This window comes from Falco cherrug, chromosome 8 (assembly GCF_023634085.1).
Source record: "Falco cherrug isolate bFalChe1 chromosome 8, bFalChe1.pri, whole genome shotgun sequence".
NCBI classification, from domain to species: Eukaryota; Metazoa; Chordata; class Aves; order Falconiformes; family Falconidae; genus Falco; species Falco cherrug.
Window position 1 is genome coordinate 44,202,026 of NC_073704.1, and position 14,705 is coordinate 44,216,730.

The window sequence follows — 14,705 nt, forward strand, 5'->3', positions numbered from 1 at the left end:
GTCCACCAGCCTGTGCAAACGGAGAGCACACCTGAACATGCGAGGCTGACACTTGTGTCCCTACAAGCTGTCCCACCCCTCCAGTCCCATCATCTGTCCTGCCTTCTTGGCAAAACCATGATTGATATGCATGTTTCCAGGCAATTTTGGTTTCAAAACCCAGGGTTTTGATCAGCTCTAAAGGACCTGTAGTCACATTGACAGTATTTGCCTCAGATGCAATGTCCTTTGTAGGGCTTTGCAGTCACAGGATCCATTCTTGCCGCTGTCTCCACAGGACTCTAACAATACAGCCTCACGCCCACACAGGTTTGAATGCTGGGATTTTCCTTCTGCAGACAAGCTTCAATGTCTCATCACTTGTTACGAATATACAAAACCTCTTCAGAAATACTACTCGCAGCTTACTGCCTAGTTTTCCTGCTTGCAGTATGCTGTTCACTGTCCACCTACATGTTCTGCATGGCAGAAGAAAAGTATGAAGCTGAAACAGCTGTGTAGTTCCCACAATAAAAGTGTTAGTGAGAAAGAAATAATATTCAAATCCAACGCTCTGCTACTGTTATTACATGAACTGCACCTTAAGGGGAAAAAAATTCACATTTTTCAGACATCTGCTGAAAGGTTTTAAGGACATGCGCTTTAACACCAGAGACTAACAACTACAATGCTGGCAAGTACCACAACACAGCCCCTCCACTGTTACAAGCCAACACGCTTGTTGCTGACACACCAGGTGACTCTGCCCCGTTACAAAGCGCTTGTGGCAAACAGTGCAAAAAACCAAAGCCCTTTTACACAGAAATCACTGCAGATATGGGCATTAACATCTTGATTTCAGGTTTTGAATGCTTTTGCATGTGCTGCTCTTGTTGAAGTATTTGTATGAAGTGCCACATTAGATATCTCCACACATACATAAATATATTTTACTTTTAAGAGTATGCATCAAGACAGTTTCAAGATGCAAATACCAAAACAAAAAAAATAATCAATGAAACCATCTGATTGTCAAGCTAAACTAGACCCTGCAAATAATAGTTAAAATAAAGAAGCTCTGTTGGTCCAACTGAGGACAGAATGTGAAACAAACAGTATGCATGGGAAGACAATTAATAAGCACAGATAATACATTCACATGTGTTATTCAGATGGTGTTCTGGCAGCATCCCAGCAATGAAACAGCAGTAATCTTTCACAATAACCTCCCCAGCTCTGATCCGCTAAATCCATTACTGTAAGATACTACCCGGACTGCATGATGATTTTCTACTAATCTCAAGTGGGAAACCCACTGAAGGGCAGCATACAGCTTCTAAGACACAGTAAAGTCAGTGTATGCAGACACAAATACATGCATTTTCTACAGCTAAGATCTCATTACTCAGATTTTTGTGACAGGCTGGAAAGCAGAATGAGACAACTTTTTTTCCTCATGTTTTCTCACTTCTGCTTTTCCACATCCTACATGCAGCTGTAACATGATGCTCTGCTGTAGGACATAGGCAAACGTCCTCTTGGCTGCCTGTCACAGAGCACAAGCAAGTATCTCTGATACCAGTTGTAATGAAACCAAGAAAGCCTCTGCCTTACTCTGTCAGAGTCTGAAATACTATTACAGTTCAGGGCATTGCCCTCAATAGCTCATAAGACCTCAACAATACATTGTAACACTAGTGTGGAAATACATCTTTCTGATATGCAAGTGAAAGAAACAGCAGCTTTTGTTTAGTGGTGGCGGTGCCTGGTGTAAGGAATACAACAGATCAGAGGTTTCCAAATAGGTGCATTCCCCAAAGGCTCCCGGGACCCTGGTGGGCTGTGGGCAGACGGTACAGCACAGCTCCATCTCCAAGAAAGCAGTGCGGTGGCAAAGGCAGCAGGAATACACATGTAACCGGGTCCCAGCTGGGAAATGCTCCCTAAGATATGGCTGCGGAGGCCAGCACAACACGTGCCTGCCCCACAGCACGGTGTGAGACCAAGCACTCCATCCCAAAGTCTGAAGAAGGCAACCTCTCCCGGGGTGAGCAGCCTCAGAAGCATCCAGGCTGCCTTGTGGGAAGTCAAGATGCAGCTGGCAGGATGCCAGACCTGGCAATACTGACCATCCGTTCGAATGACTTGGGCTTCTTGCTATCTTCCCCTATTCCCAAAAATGACAGTGTGCTATTTTCTACTTATTGAGCCATATAGTTTCAGTTCAGAAACAGGAAGCTGAGAAAGACACAATACACAACTGAGAGCGCAGAGAGTAGAAAACATCAATATTGAAGGCAGGCATTCAAACCCTGCTCATTCAAGTCTTCAACTCCCACTAGAAGTTTTCACCACCCCCATCTAAGCCTACAGCTTACAAGGAGATCACAAACAGGTAACAGGAGAAACGGAGACCTGTCTGTTGAAAATCCAGAGTTACACAAGCTTGCTCTGCCCTCCTAGAAAAAACTAAGTAACATATTAATCTGATCATGCACAGAACTACCCTGAAAACAGTTACCATAGCCACAGCCCTCTAGGTCACTCTCCAGCATCCCAGCAAAACGCCAAGTATGAACATCGCTGCTTATGCTTACAGCAACACCTGTTTTTTTGAGCAACAAGCCACTGCCAGTTTTAGATATGGACCTGGAGGGACACATGGCAGCAAAACACCAGCGCCCTCTCCTCTAACTGACACCAGGGTACCACCTTGCAGGGTCTGCTCAGCCCATGTCGGAGCCCCCCACCCTGTCAGAGCCACTCGTTTACAGCACATTCTCTTCAGCCTCTGCAGTGAGGACACCCACCAGCCTCTGCAGGTTACCAGTTACTGCTCTCAAACAGTTAGGGGAATGAAAAATCAGTATTTTAACAAAGACGGCCTCTATAGCACATGAGTAAGAGGCAGAGTGTAAGAGACTTAGTGCTGAAGAAGCTTCAGTACTTGGTAAAACACTATTCTGTCCAGTGCAGAGGATTATTATCCAACACACACGTCAATTCCTGACTACCCTGAAAAAGCACTGAAATACGATCACCAAAATGTCAAAATGACAAAAGTCTCAGCATTTTCTGGCTCCATCTCAATCAATCTGATACAGTAATAGTATTCTTATCAATCTATTTTTCTAGGAAGAGTCCATCTTTTTATTAAAGCAACTGATGCAGTTGAAAGAAAAACACCCATTTTCTGGCACAGAAGCACTTCCTGCACCTTATCTCTTGTCACTACATTTACCACAGCACAAAGGAGGAGGCACCTCTCTTTACAGTCATTTTAACTCACCCACACTTACTACCTTACCAAAACTTACTCTCTTTGGACAGTCAGGTTGAACCTACTCAGACAGATCTCACAGTAAAGGTGAAAGCACCAAAAGCAAAAAGCAGTTTTATTCCCTGCACACACTCCCATCCCCCCTGCCCCACCCCCCACCCCCCTCCCCAACCTTCAGACAGAGATAAACACGAGTCTGGGATGACTGGGACAAATCTTGCAGCTGCCCTGGACTGAGAGGGTGTTATCAGAAGGGTCTACCAGTTCCCTGTGGGAGAGGAAAGGAGGCAAGTGCTCTCCTTTTTCTCCTATTTCACCATGACATTTAATTCACCATGACATTTAATTATCCAAATGAGGTCTCCAACAGCTACAGGAACAGGAAATATAAATCCAGGACAACCACAATGGCTTTTAAACACGCGATGCAGTGTTATAATTTTTACTCAGAGGGTGCTGGCATACCTCTTGCTCTACACTAAATAAGCCCATTAGTATTAAACAAGCCCTTCTGCTCTCAGCACAGAAGCCTTCCTCTTCCCCCATACTGCATAAACAACTGCAGCCCGGCAGCACTGATCTTTCTCTCTGATGCATGGGGCTAGACTGTAAAGCCCCACAGCACCTCACAGGCACCTTGCTCCACACGATGAAAGCCTGAAAGAGGTCAAAGCGACTTTCTGATAACAAACGCATCGTTAGAGCTAGCAGACCGGGAGAGCCACCCCAAGGCCAGCAGCAGCACGGCCCAGGCCTGACTGGGGCACTTCAGTGGCAACCCACTCCCCCACGCCACCGCATCTACCCGGGCCGATGCCTCGGGGACCCCTGCCACCAGGGCAGCCACCACACAGCGGTGGGACAGCTCCCCTTCTTCACTCCGAGATGTCCTCCTCCTCGTCCTCCTCAGAACAGCAACCCGGACCAGCACGCTCCCCGTAACAAGAGCCCCACGCCCATGCCCCAGTCCCTCTTCCCCCAGCTCCCGGGCTCCCTCCCACCGGCACGGGGCCCTCCGCGATCACCAGCCCTCACCGCACAGCAGGGGCAGCCCCGACACACGCTGGGGCACGGGCTGCTGCCGGCCCCACACCAGCTCCCACAGCCCCTCCGCACGCCCCCGGGGGGGCTGCCACCCCTGCACCCAGCCCCTCACGCACCCCCGCAGGGCTTCCAGCCCCACACCCGGCTCTGCCGGCCCCTCAAGGCCGCCCCCCACGCAGGAACGCTCCCCCTTCAGGGACGCCCACCCCCAGGGACACCCCCCGGTACCGCAGTCACTGCCCGCCGCACGCCGCCGCCGCCGCCGCCTGCTGCTGCGCACTGCGCGGCGCGTGGTGACGTCAGACAGCGGGGGCGGGGCCCGGCACGGAGGGAGGGGAACGAGGAGGGGGCGGGCACGTCACGAGCCGCGGGCCCCGCGCTCCCCCTCGGGGGGCGTGGCCAGGCGGGGTCGGGGGTGTGGCCCGGCACCGCCGCCCTCGCCCGCCCGGCCGCGGGAGCGCCGTGAGCCGCGTGCGGTGGGAGCCCGCCCGGCCGGGGACCGCAGCCCCTCCGCGGGCCCGTTCGCGGGGGGCACTCGGGGCGGGCTCGTGGGTCCGCGGGGCGCCCCGTCGCCTCCCGTTGGCCCCGGGAAGGGCCGGAGGGGCAGCCTTGCCCCCGCCCCGGGGCCGGGAAGGCTCCGCTCGCTCGCGCTGCCCGGATGAGATGGGTGCGGGGTGCAGGTCGGAGTGTCGCTTTACCCGCGCCCCGCACGTGACCTGTGGCTCGGTGGTGGCCGCTGGCTGCGGCGCTGTTGTCGCCACCGGCCGAGTGACGTCAGTGCCCGGCAGGCGCGCCAGAGCTGGGGCTGCGGCCGGGGATGGCGGTGGGCTGCGGGGAGCCGAGGGGCTGATCCTGCTCCTGTGCTGCCATGCCTGCCCAAATCGCCTTCTGTTTCCCCTTCCTGGTTAGTAGATCTAATCAGGCTAGTGTGACACAGGGTCGTTGATGAGGCTCAGCCAGGAAGAAATTATTCAGTTATGTGACATGCTGTACTCTTGGGCAAGAGAAAAACACGGTACACAGCTACCGCTGCTCTGCGTGGAGGACCCAGTGCCCTAAGAGCATTGGGAATGAAACCTGGCTGGCAGGAGGTGTAGGAGACATCAGAGAGCCCTTCCCAGGCTGCTCTGGCACAGCCTGTGGACCCGCAGTCACAGGGCATGAATCACTAACCCACCCTTCCCCAGTCACACTGCCCTCCTCACGCTTGGCAGAGCCCCCCAGGAGGCAGCTTAGGTTGCAAAATGGGAGAAAACTAATGGAACAAAACAAAAAACCACTATGGATCATTTTGTGCCACACCAGTGAGTCCAACAGACTCATGCAAAGGGTGTAAGGAACAGGAGAGCTGGTGCAGAGAGGCTGAGGGAAGTGCTGCACATGTGGGTACGAGGAGGGGCTGCCGCTCCACTGCCCGAGGAAGCTGCACACCAGTTCCCTCACAGGCAGCTTTCTTTGCCCTGTGATATTATTTACATATGCATTTGTAAATGATACTGCCTGGTCAGGTACCTTGCAGCAGACACAACATGCATTGTTCCGCTAAACTTGTCTTGGTCCTTTACTCCAGTGCCAGTGGGCACATGCTGTTTTCTTGTTAACCATTAGCCGAGAAAGCAGCTTGAAAAACATGGCTTAGCTTCATTAAAATCTTAAAATGACGCTTGATGCTTAAATCTCCTTATTACCCAGTTTGCATGTACTTCAAATATTAATGCAATCCAGGCTTTATCACTCTTATCACCCCTCCAACAGAAATTATATATTAATTTCTGGGTGCAGTTGTCTTTTCTGTACCCTGGAAATGAGGCTGTGATGTAACACCGTACAATAAATTGTGATTTAGCTCCTACAAAGAGAAGCCAAGGCAGCTCTCCACCAGGATGAGAAGAGGTGTATCTCCCACTGAGCAAGGACACGTGGAGGGCACGTTCACCCAGTTTCCCTCAGGTGTGTTAGCACATCCCAGAAGTTAGCTGAAAGGTCATGGGGGCATCCTGGAGGTGTTACAAATGTAGAACTAATGGGTTCACATGGGGTCCCACACAGGTTTCAGAATGCGCTTGCCTGTGAGTGTGATGGGGCCAGTATTGAGTTGCTACCAAGGGCAAGAAACATGAGATACACTAATGTGATCATTTGAAAACGTCATCTGAGATGCTGGAAAACAGACTGGCTTTTGCACGTACGAAACCAGTCCCCTTTGCACCTTTCTTTTACCAGTGATTTTCTCCCTTGCTTCCTCCTGTTCCCTAATATGACTTAACATTATTAGCAAACATGGGAAAGGAGGTGTAAATCCTGTTTACTGGGAAACCTGTGCTGCCTGGAAACTCTGGTTTAGCAACATTTATCTCCCCTAACCCTCCACATGCCTGGCAAATTCAGTGGCTCTGTAATCACAGCCTTTGTCTTTGGTGTTTACTTTTCTTCACTCTGATTGCCTGAAAGATACAAGCCGGAGGGAAGGACTTGACCTTGCAGAGGACGAATGCAGAAGCTGGACCTACACAGCATGGTCAAGATGTGGAGAAGAGCTGAACTGTAAGGGGAAGAGTAGAGTGCAAGACCATTGCCTAGGAGGCTTGCCACAGTTGCTTCCCCCATTCTTGCCTCCTTTCACACGTCTTTCAACACAGTCATTTGGTTAAACCTGTTGCAAAAGCCTTGTGAAACACCCCACTGTCATGTGAGACTACAGGTTGCAGGCAGGGCAGCTTTGCTAGCTATTGGTTTTGTCAGAGGTGTCTATGGGTCAGAAGGGATCATGAAGGAGGCATCCTCGTCCTTTTCTCCGTGGCAGTGCCAGCTGCAGAGATCCTGGTCCATCCCCACACTCCCACCAGCCTGCATGTTTGTTCCTACCACATGCCAGTGCCTCTGCACAAAAATACCCTTTAGGACCTTGTGGGCAGATCCAGGATTGAATAGAATACCTCAAAGTGAAAATGCTGCCTGGGAGGATAAAGTCAGTGGATCTGCCTTGATCCCAAGGCCTGCCTGGATCCAAGGTCTTTCTTACCCATCACCTGTACTATCAGGAAATTTTTCTGACTTGCTTGATGAAAATTAGCAGTTTAAAAGTTAAGGTCCATACTTTCTTATAGGGACACAGATGGCTTTAGAAGAAGGTATTTGTCTGCCCTGCCAGGGGCTGTGCCTGGGTGTTTGATCCAAATCAAATGGGCGCTGCTGGATCTGGAATTGGATGGGGCTGGTCCTCCTTGTGGCAAACCATGGTCCTTTGAGCAGAGAAGCAGCAGCAAGCCAGGCTGCAAAACCCACATGTGAAGTGGGTTGCTTCCTTGCTGGCTGGTCCAGCCTGAGTCACACCCTCCTGGCGTGATGCTGTTGAACAGATACAATGTCCCTTCATGTCTTGCCAGCCTCATCTGGGTGAATCTAAGATGTGTACTCTAAAAACTGGCTCTGTGACAGATGTAGTGTTTGTTCACCCCTCCTTCCTCAGGATGGGTCCTGGTGGGCCTTCCCACTGACTTACAAAACCTTCCAGCTGCTCCTTGCCTCAGTTGCCCTGTCTGGTGGTGAAATGGAGTCTTACTGGCAGCATCTCCCTCTTTTTGAGGCTTGGGATGTGTCTCACAATACATGAATGCTCCCTGCGCTCCTATGTGGCTGGTAGATCGTTTTACTGTACTTCAGTTTTTCTAGCTGCAAGAAAAGGCAGGCTGAAACGCAGGCTACCCCCAAAAGTGTGGATTTCAATTCAGCGTCGTTTGTAAATGAGGTGAAGAAACTCAAGGCTGGGTGCTGTTCAAAGGACAGCATCATTTGTACAGGAGAAAGCATGCAGCAGAGCCACAGGATTAAGCTCAAGAGGCAGATGTAATCACTTTGCTCCCCAGCTCATGCGCTCCCAAGGGCTGTCAGGTGGGGGTCGGCGGGAGGTTGGGCAGGCAAGGGAATGGTTTAGTCCATTGCTCCTACAGCCATCAGAGCTGAGGGAGCTGATAAGGAAATACCTGTTAGATTGAGCGCTCTGCAGCAACTGAGGCAGGGTACATTTCCGTTCTGTTGACTCTGCTCCAGAGGTGTTAAGCCACAGGAAACCAAGACAGCAGCAGCAATAAACCAAAGGTAATACATCATTCCTGGGCCAGCCTGACTGTAATTCAGCAGAGGAGGTAATAGAGGCTTGGCAGAGCAAGTGCGGGCTGCGGAAATCTTACCTTTGTTTAGGCCACAGGGCCCCTGTGTGGTTTTCTCCAGGAGCCCTGAGCAATGCTGGGGAGCCCTGCCAGCTGCCTAGGACTGCAGGGAGGCATGGAGAGCAACAGCACTGCAAGCATTTCATGCAAAGGAGTGGGGAGGGAGGCATGGGAATGGTCTGAATGATCTTCACAGAGCCAGAGCAGCTCTCAGCCAGACAAATAGGGGAATTCAGCTGTGGATGCAGGATTTGTAGACCTGTCATAATTGGAGCACCTAGTGCCCACGATGTTGATGCTCTGCAGAACATACTGCCTGCTAGGAGGCCAGGCAGCGAATGCCTGTAGAGGGCACCTGTCCCTGAGAGGTGCTATTTTAAGAGGGACTTCACAGATAGATAGCCTATTCTTGCCACAGTCCAGGCTCTTGTGGCAGGGTTATGTGGATCTAGCCCTCTAAAGGACCAGGATTGTAGCTCTGATCAGGATCCTATTTCACTGCTCTGATGCTGGCCCCTGCAGAGCTAAGAGGCTGCAGGCAAAGGCCTGGTGTTTTGAGGACGTTAGGGCAGACCAGCACTGCTCTTACTATAAACAGGATCTGCTTGGCTGAACTGGTGCAAAAAACTTCAAAGCAGCCATAAGTCAGCCTCAGAGCAACCCCAGCTGGGTCTGGACCCCCGGGCAGACCTTTGCTGCCTCCTGGCACTGTAAGAGTGAGGAGCATGGGCTGGATATGACCCGCTCTCTGCTTCAGAGAGACCTACTTGCATGGCCAGGAGGCTGCAGCAGTTCTTGGGGTGGCCTGGATAGGTCAACTGCTGTCGCTGCAAAGAGTGATGTCTGTGGAGGATGGCATGTGGACACAATACTCCAAACCCAGGCAAGTCTGGGGAGGGGAGGTGGTGCAAGATGACACTGATCACAGGAGACTTCAGTGTGGGTTTTACCAGGGTCCTGCATGATAGCTGGAAAGGGGGAAGAGATGAGATTTCAGAGGAGGAATTAATCTTGATGGTTGCAGTCTCATGCTGTTAGTAGGCAAACCAACACCCTTCAGAGCAGACCAGTTGCAGGTACGCTGTGGTATCCAGGAGCCCTTGGCTCCTGGAAGGCAGACAGAAGAGCATTAGAGAGAAGGCAGCAACATTGGTGCTCTCATAACAGTGCCCTGTGGTTCCTACAAAGCATTTTATCCCAAGAATGCTGAGTGCTTTGCAAGATCCTAATTAATTAAGCCTCAGAACAGTACCATGCAAGACAGAAATACCAGTCCTAAAATTCATCTGTCTGGGGTGGCCCACAGTGGTGTGACCCAATGGGCAGGGCAAAAAAGGAAAAATTGTCCTAAGCTCCACGCTGGGGGACTCAGAGTAAATGTTGAGCTGGGATTTCCCTAGGACACCCCCAGTTCTACAGGGACATTTGGTGGGATAGTCAACCGTCACCAGGGTAGGAGGCTGCATCTCAGCCACAGTCCTCTCCGGACTTTGATTTTCTCCGGTCTTTCTCTATTAGTAGTTGGAATGATCATGTTTTTTGGCCTTGGTCCTGGAAGAACTTGGCATGACACATACCTAGAGAACAGGCCTCCTCTGTCCAAGGGCTCTAACGTTGCATGTGTGAGTTGCTTTGAGCCCTGTGACCAGCGTTGGAAGCTCCCTGTGCTTCTAACAAAGGGGTTTTGACTCGAGCGATACCAAACTTCACAGGCCACCCACGTGATCCGCCTACAGTCCTTCTGCCAGCACTGCCCCGTGGCCAGCCCTGACCCACAGGACCTGCTGAAATCAGTCCTTTGCAGAATTGTACCCTGGCTACTAGCAGGGCCCTTCCCTTGCACTTGTGGATCTCATTTGCACACTGGAACAGCATGTAGGTGCCACCCTCTATTAATAAAGGGCTATACCAGCCCCTGTTCGCTCAGCTCCCCCATTGCTGTGGACCGACCTTACTTCTAGATGCCTCAACAGCAATTTAGCAGCTTGAGAGCACAACAAAAGCCCATGTCTCTCTTTGTGGGTGTTCTGGTTTGTTTCCAGCATTGGCTTTCCACCTCCCAGAAGCAGGACCCAGGTCATTTTAGCCTTGTCTGTGCTGGAGAGGCATGGCATGGCAACTTCTGCACAGGAACTCCACTTTTCTGGTGTGAAAAGTATCACTGCTATGTTGCCATGCAGTTCAGCCCAGGAAAACCTCCTGCTACTTAAGATGCTGGCACAGAAAGGGAACGGAGGGAGGGAGATGAAGAATTAAATCACTGGGGAAAATCCCAGGTGTAGAAAAGGCTCCATCTGAATGATCTTCGCTGCCAGCCTGTTTAGGTGTGGAGGATCTGGCTTGGGCTCTGGGAGACTGTGACAAAGGGATCAGCTGCTCCTCGAGTGGCTAACACTTCATTGAGGCCCGCTGCATAGCTTGGGTGCCTGGACTTTCCAAAAGAGCAGGTTGGGAATGGACTTCTTTTCTCCATCAACTGTGGAAGTCCCTCTCCCTGCTCGTGGCTACCCTGCGATGGAACCCTGTGGTTTCCAGGCCTTTTAGGGCACCCAGTCCACACTTCTGACTCAAGACTGGGAGGTTCCCTGCAGAAAGCCTCGGTTTTGCAGCTCTGTTCGCTGTTCTTACACCTGCATTCTCTCTGCTGTGATGCTTTGTCCTTCACAGGGCCTGTCCTGTGTTGTAGAGCTCCTTCTCTCACCTGGATTAATGGGATGACTCTTGAGTCCTTGAACCTGTGCAAGGAGAGAGGGACCATCAGCTAAAGCCAAGAGCAGCAGCAAAGACCTCTGCTTTATGCTGAAGAACTGTCACCAGCAGCAAAGGGGACTGGGGTGATGGCTTGTACGAAAGTCCCTGCAAGGTGCCTGCTGGAGTTTGGTTAGTGGAGACAGGGTGAAAATTTTCCTCCTCAGGTTGCAGGAGGCTTTCCAGGTGTTGGGGTCATGGTCACAGGCACCAATGGACTGGCATAGCCAGGCTGATGTGGCTCCAGGGTCCCCAAACCTGGCTAGAGCGCCGCTCACTACCTTGCTCAGCAAGCCAAGGCCTGCAGTGCATTTGAGTAGATTTTGGAACCTGTGGACTGCCCTTCCAGGGGGATTAATGCAGATTTGTGTTTGCTGGGAGCTCTGGAGGCATCTCCTAATGGGGTTCTGACACTAAAACATCATCACAAAGAAAGCAAACTATGGCCTCTCTGTTGTGGGACATGTGTAAGCCCTTGGGCCTGTCCAGAGGCCTGTTTGTGATGTCCTGGAGCCCCAAACCCAAGCCCAGCTTTGGTTAAGCCTTTTGGTTGGGGTTTATCAGGTTGACCAGGCCTGCACTGCCATGGGGAAGCTTGGAGAGGGCTGCAGGGCTGGGTAGGTCAGGTCTCAGCTGCTCCATGCCTCTTGTGAGCTCCCTGCCCTGTCAGGTGTGCTGACAGCTGCAGTGGTGCAGGTGTCTTAGCATGGATGAGGCTGAACAACTTTTGCAAGAGGTGCTGGGGCCACTGGCATCACTCAGCTCAATGCACAGCCTTGCAGCTGCCACTGGTAGCACTGCTGTGTTGTACTGGGCTCCCCTGCCAGATGCTCAGGCCTTCGCATCTGCTGCTTGAGCCCTGTGGCTCCACAGCCAGGCTGGCTCTGGTGTTTGAACTTCTGAAGAAGGAGTTTAGATCTGCAGTCCTCACAGCATCATGCAGCCCCAGAACCCCTCCCTGCCCCTGGCTGCCTGAGAAACCTTTTGCCACTGTCGGGACAGGTGTGTGTTGGCAGAGGGCCGGGGGCCCCGGGGGAGGTGGTGGGGCGTGGTGGGGGGTGGTGGGGTGGTGGTGGTGAGGGTGGGAAGGGGGAAAGCTTATTCTGCATTGCGATGCACTGGCACCCTCTAATGACACGGTTATGTATATTCAGTGGATGCATGAGTCCCTAGCTGCAGTCCTTTCTACTGTGCTGGCACTGACTAGTGAGCTGCTCACAGGTATTCTGGAGGCTTCAGTGGGGCAGGGTGATAAGCTGGCTTCCCCCTTCTTCTGCCCTGCTGTGCTCTGAAGCCTCAGCTCCCTGTGCTGCAGTTTTTCAGGGTATAAACAGGGACCATGTGAGGCAACAGGGGGGTTTGTGTTTGTGCAATGCTGCTGCCAGGTGTGCTGTGAGCAAGGAGTCTGTTCTCTTTCAGCCCCAGGAGCAAAGCCAGCTGTGGTTGCCCCTGCACCACTGGAACAGGAGAGCTGGTGAGCCTCCCGCCAGGTTGTGTAACCCCAAGTTTTGGCCATGCTGCCCAAGCTAGCTCAGGAAGCCCCTTTGCTCCGACTTGTCCTGCCCCAGAGACACCAGGAGAGCTTGCCAGCTTGGTTCCCACAGGCTCCAATCTCTCCTTCCCAGCCAACTTTGGGACAAAGCCAGAGTGTGTGGCTGAAATGGGATGGCGCAACTTCATCCCAAACCATGCTGAACCTAATGAGAAACTGAATTGCACAATAACCACAGTATTTTTCTGCTTGGTAACATTGTGCTTTGGCCAATGGTCTGGGTGGCCAGCACAGGCTTCAGAAACACACAGCAGGGCACTGTGTCCTGCACATCAGATTAGGGGAAGGCTGGGCTCCTCTGCCAGCTGCTCCAGCCCTGCTGAGCCCCTAAAGCACAGCTATGAAAGCCCTGTGGGGTTAACCTCACAGTAGCAGAGTCTGGCCTTGCTCAGCAAGATTGGTTCTCTCATGCTCATCAAGGTGCCAAAACCAAAGACAGAACCTGCCACAATGGCAGGCAGCAGCTCTTTTGGGACAGGGTGGACAAATACAGCCAGCTCTCCCCTGGATGTTGCGTTAGGCTGACAAAAGGCTTTGGTGTCCTGGATGTGTGTTTGGACACTTGGACATCTGGACATGATGTTTGGTCTTGTCTTAGTGCTGTCCTGCCAGTCTCATGGCCAAAGTCAGCATCCTTCTACCTCCCTCCACTGGGAGAGAGGGAGAGGAGCTGGGGAATGGTTCTGGCAAACCCAGGATTGTGCATCCCTGTACAAACAGGCCAACAAGACTCGAACAGTGAATTGACAGCACGAGCAGGGCCAGGGCCAAGTGCTCCAAGGGATGCCTTTACCTCCTGTGTCTGAGACAGGCAGCAGAGTGCAGGGGAGCAAGCTCCAGTGCATGTCTCAGTGCATCCCTCCAACAGCTCCTGTGCAGGCTGACCAGCTCTATTGTCCTCCCAGGAAACGTCCCCAGAAACCTCTCCCTGCAGGCATGGGTGGTTGTAGTTGGGGAAGACTGTGGGGACTCTATAAAAAACAGGACTATAGAGATAGGATGAGATAGGAATGGAATGGGTATGAGTATGGGTTTAGATTGCATTTTTAGATTGCATATTAGGAAAAATTTATTCACAGAAAGGGTGGTCAGGCTGCTCAGGGAGGTGGAGGAATCATCATCCCTGGAGGTATTTAAAAATGCGTAGATGTGGTGCTTGGGGACATGATGTAGTGATGGACTTGGCAGTGCTGGGCTAACGGTTGCACTTGGTGATCTCAAAGGTCTTTTCCAACCTAAATGAGTCTGTGATTCTATATAGATGGGGAGTAGGATAAAGATAAGGGGAAAGGGAAGGGGCTGGGATAGAGGTGAGGAGGGGAAGGAGTAGGATAGGAGGGGAAAGAATGGGGCTAAGATAGAAATGTGGAGAGGAAGGGGATGGGAAAGAGTCAGCTCTTGTTCAGAGAAGCACATGTTCAGACGGCAGCTCACACTGGTTCAGCCACATTGGACTCAAGCAGCCTTGGAAAGCACGAATGCCTTTCACTTCTGTTGTTATCCCAAGGGGCTGTGCTGCTCAGCCAGCCAAATGTACCAGCAGGTTTTTATTTCACATTTATTTTCCTAATGGCTTGGGTGGCCTGAAAACTTGAGCAGTGAATTGTGACTGCTCAAGATTGGGTCAAAATGCACACAATGGATGCACACTGCAGTGTGGCACCAGGGATGAGTCACTGAAATTGCAACTAGGAAAGAAAATAACAGTGGGTTTACAAGATTCTTTCCAGGAGCATTGCATCTCTCCTGAATCTCAATGATGTTCTAGACTGGTTTGTGAGACATTACCTCATGTCAAAAAATAGGTAGAAATGGAAGAAGCAGTAGCTGATATTAAAGAATGTAACAATTAAGGGACGAAGAAAAACCCTATTGATTTGTACAGTGACAGCATAGGTGCTTTGGAAGGGACATATGGGGGTGAGCAGAGGAA

General features: G+C 51.6%; 1 protein-coding gene across 5 annotated transcripts in view; it reads right to left on the reverse strand.

Annotated features, from left to right (window-relative positions):
• CYSTM1 (cysteine rich transmembrane module containing 1) overlaps positions 1-14,705 on the reverse strand; it is a 70,781-nt gene that overhangs the window by 26,262 nt on the left and 29,814 nt on the right. The window contains exon 1 of one of the 5 annotated variants that reach the window (XM_055719072.1): positions 5,020-5,042. The exons of 1 other annotated variant lie outside the window; for it this stretch is intronic. The gene's annotated coding sequence lies outside the window, so the exon portion shown is untranslated. 3 more of the 5 variants (XM_055719070.1, XM_055719071.1, XM_055719073.1) reach the window with 3 other exon arrangements.